Here is a 3,991-nt window from a genome sequence, read left to right on the forward strand (position 1 = left end):
TTTACCTCTAGAGAGGCAGAGGAGAGGATGGAATCTGAGACATGAATAGGAAAAAGTTTATAAGCTTAACCTGGGTATCTATTATATTATTTTACTTTTTGTATGTTTGAAATAGTTTACAATTTTGAAAAACATATGTATGTCTCCAGCAGACATTGTGATACATATCACAGTAATTTAAGCCAATTATTTCTGCCAGTCACATAGTAACTTCTCAAAAATCCACAGTATGCAATGTAGTTAATAATCTGGACCAAGGGTGGGGTGAAACCTTTAAATATTGAGATGTCGAGTGAAATTGTCTACATGTACTTAGCTAATTTTTTCTGAAAGTCGCTTGTAAAAAATATTTTTAAAGTCTAGAGAGAAAAATAACTCTGCAATAAAAACAAATATTCTATTCTTACAAGACCAAAATGATAGACTTTTCTAACAGAATTTCCTTTCATTAGGTTTTTAATAGCAATTTGCAAGAAAGACAGTATCAAAAAGAGGTTTAGGCTGCCACTGACACCTCGGGTCCTGGCAATGTACACCCCTTGGGCCACACCAGTAGGCCAGCCTGTCCAGCCTTTACCATGCTGGTCAAAAAAGGCACCAAGTGCATCAAATTCCCTGATTTTTGGATTTAACTTCATTTTTCTGGCTTGCCAGGATTGTATTCCTTGCCATTGGACTTAGCTCTGAATCAACTTTGAGGCCAAGAGCATCTTGGAGCTGGAAATAATCATTCCAGCTTCTACACTGGAGTATATATTCTGATTGCAGCTGGTGCCCTCAGGATGCTGGTGGGGTTTCTCGGCTGCTAGGCTGCTGTGCAGGAGCCCCAGTGCATGCTGGGATTATTCTTTGGCTTCCTCTTGGTGACATTTGCCATTGAAATAGCTGCAGCCAGCTGGGATATTCCCACAAAGATGAGGTGATTAAGTCCAGGAGTTTTACAAGGATACCTACACCAAGCTGAAAACCAAGGACAAGCCCCAGCGGGATGCTAAAAGCCGTCCACTCTGCATTGGACTACTGTGGTTTGGCTGGAGGAGTGGAACAATTTATCTCCGACATCTGCCCCCAAAAGGATTTACTCTCAAACATCCCAATGAAGCACTGCTCTGAGGCCATCAAAGAGGTCTTTGACAACAAATCCCACATCATCAGTGCATGGGCTTTGGGATTGCTGTGATGATAATATCTGGAAGTCTTCAGTATGACCCTGTGCTGTGCTATCCACAGGAGCCGAGAGAGAATCTAGAGTCAGATTGTGCCCCTGAAAAGCAAAGTTTACCCCTGGAGGTGGGTGATTATTTCCTTGGGTGTTTTTTTTCCCCCGGGAGTCAGGTGGGGATGCACTAACTTTAGTATTAATTCTGCATTTCTGAACAACAAAAAAAAAAATGATCCTATGTTTGTCTTTTTGATGCTTTGTTCAATACTGGTATTCACAGTAGCTTTGGTTTGTATTTTTTGGTTATTTGGTTTTGCTTATGTTAAACAGAAATCCTGAAATGAAAGGTATCATATTTGCTATACTGTAGACAAAAGATATTGTACACAGAGAATTTTTTTACTTTAAATAGATTTTAAAATGTCTATCACATTTAATCAAGTTGTAACTTATGTTGAAGAAAATTTCATACATAATAAAAGATTATATGACAATTAAAAAGTTTATATTGCACTCTTCTTATATTATTTCATGTTATCAATAAAATGTCTTTAGTTATGAATCCTCACATTCCATGGCCACAACATGAAAATGAGCCATAATTTCACCCTTTCACTACTTTACATATTAGTCCTTGGAAATGTTCAAATTACAGGATGGCAAATCAAAAAACTGGTAGGGAAAACTGCTCTCTTGTAACTTTACGGAAGTGAAAAAGCTGTTGGCCCTATGAATCATCAGGCGATAAATTCACCTTCTGCCTCCTCACCCTACTCACAGATTCCAAAACTAGCTGAGGACATTGGAAAGAGCCTGCTTAGTAAGAAATCTTTCTCTCTTTCTAATGTGTGCACACGCATGCACACGAGCACACACACACATACACACATGTGGCTTCAAGTTCACAAGCCTGCCAGCCAGCAGAGTGGGTGTGGAGAAGGGAAAGGATCTCTAAAAGCCATATATATATGTTCCAAAAAAAAAAAAAAAACCCAAAAAACAAAACTGCCCACAAGGACTGAACTTCCAGGAGTACAGATATATGAAGTGAAGGACAGAGTAAGCAAAATTCTGTGTTTGCAGAATAGATTAAACATCAAAAAGAAAAGAAGAGACCAAAAAGAAATTCTCCTTAGAGTAAAATCTTTTGTTTAGTTATTTTTAATGCTTTCCCACAGAGAATAGAATATGAAACCAGGGAGCCCAATCTTATCTTAGAGAGAGAGCATTAAAGGGCATAAGAAAGAGGACTCAAGAGTTATTCAATGGACGAAAGATTGTAGAGCTTTGGTGGTATTTTTTTCCAGAGGACGACTTACACTACAGGAGCCTGAGGGAAAGAGTAAGAAGTCTTGGATAAAGGCTAAGACTGGTAAGAAAGTCTTGAGCTAAAAAAGAGGAATGGCCTTGTGGTAGTCAGCCAGAGGCAGTTTCAAGGGTTGCCATCTGCTTCTTGGTACTGGAGCTCTATCAGTGCTTGTTTCTAATCCTATGTCGGAAAAACAAGGCAATGTCACCAGATGAGATTCAGACTATCCAAGGAAACCAGACATCGTAGGTCTGTCAGCACTGGGTAAGTGACCACAATGTAAAGCATACTCTATCCAGATCTGCATGTCTTTATTAAGAAAACAAACTCCAAGTCTCTTGATTTCAAGGACTTTCTTACCCTATACAGGAGAAAAGACATCTGTGTGGGGTAACAGATGATTTTTAAAAACCATAAGCTGATGTCTCCCATTAACTACAGCTGTGTAACATGTAAGAGTTAAGTACTTGAGGGAAGTAGAAGAAAGCAAGGATGGAAGAGATTCAGATGACGACCAGAATCAGAAAAAAGAACAATGGGAAACTATTTCCCAGAGGAGGGAAGTTTCACACATTTCTTATAAGTAATAGGTGTCATGGTTCCACAGAGAAGAGGAAGAGGAAGATAAAACAGACAAAAAATATTGTCACCTTCTAGAGTTCCAAGGCAGAAATGAGAAGAGTGTGCTTGAGATTTTCCTGAAGCATCTACTAAGATGTATTCAAAACAAAACAAAACAAAATGCAATCAAAATGGGAAGCAGTTAGAGATTTAGCACAGATAGTTTTCATTTGGCGAATGAATAAGAGACCTGAAAAGGGGCATGATTACAGCTTCAGGGGGAATTGCGGAGAATGGGTTAAAACTGTCAAGAACTATGAAGAGTCTGAGCTTTTAATTTACTTGCAAGCCTACAAGTGAGCCTGCAGAAGTCATGAGCTCCTGCATCAGAGACAAAGGTCCTACCTTTTCATGGCACAACCAGCCACCTGCACATCAGTTTTGTTTTGGTTACCCCTACTCCCCAAATGCCACAGGGGTGATACAGAAGGGCTGGTGGATCCCGCACATACAGTAGGTTTGCATCACAGCTGAGGAATACTGAACTGAGGAAACCCAAATCTTCTATAATGAGCAGCAAGCAAGTCTGTCTGATCTTTGCTCCAATAGAAGGTATCATTTTATTATACTGGACAGTAAGGAAACCTGCATACTTGAAAAGATCATCCAGAACAAAAAGGCAGTTGGTCTTTCTGCTCACAAGATATTCAAAAATGCAAGAGACCTATAGAGAGTGGTCTCTGTACAAGTAGAGGATGGGAAGACCCTCAAAATGCATGCATAGGAAGTCAAGATGTCAGAGATGAAGGAATATAACAGAGCAGGAAATATAATAAGTGAGGAGAAAAGAATACAGCTTCTTTGCAGAAGAATCAGCAAAAATGTATTATGATCTGAAGGTCTGAATCTTTGGAACGGGTGTTGAAAGGAAAGAAGTAGGAAAGAAAGGATCCAACAAA

The 3,991-nt window shown here is 39.3% G+C and overlaps 1 pseudogene; it reads left to right on the plus strand.

The window, feature by feature from the left end:
- Positions 1 to 578: 578 nt before the first annotated feature.
- Positions 579 to 1,249, plus strand: LOC123600023 (annotated as a pseudogene).
- Positions 1,250 to 3,991: the final 2,742 nt, after the last annotated feature.

The sequence above is a fragment of the Leopardus geoffroyi genome, chromosome C1 (assembly GCF_018350155.1).
Source record: "Leopardus geoffroyi isolate Oge1 chromosome C1, O.geoffroyi_Oge1_pat1.0, whole genome shotgun sequence".
Taxonomy (NCBI): domain Eukaryota; kingdom Metazoa; phylum Chordata; class Mammalia; order Carnivora; family Felidae; genus Leopardus; species Leopardus geoffroyi.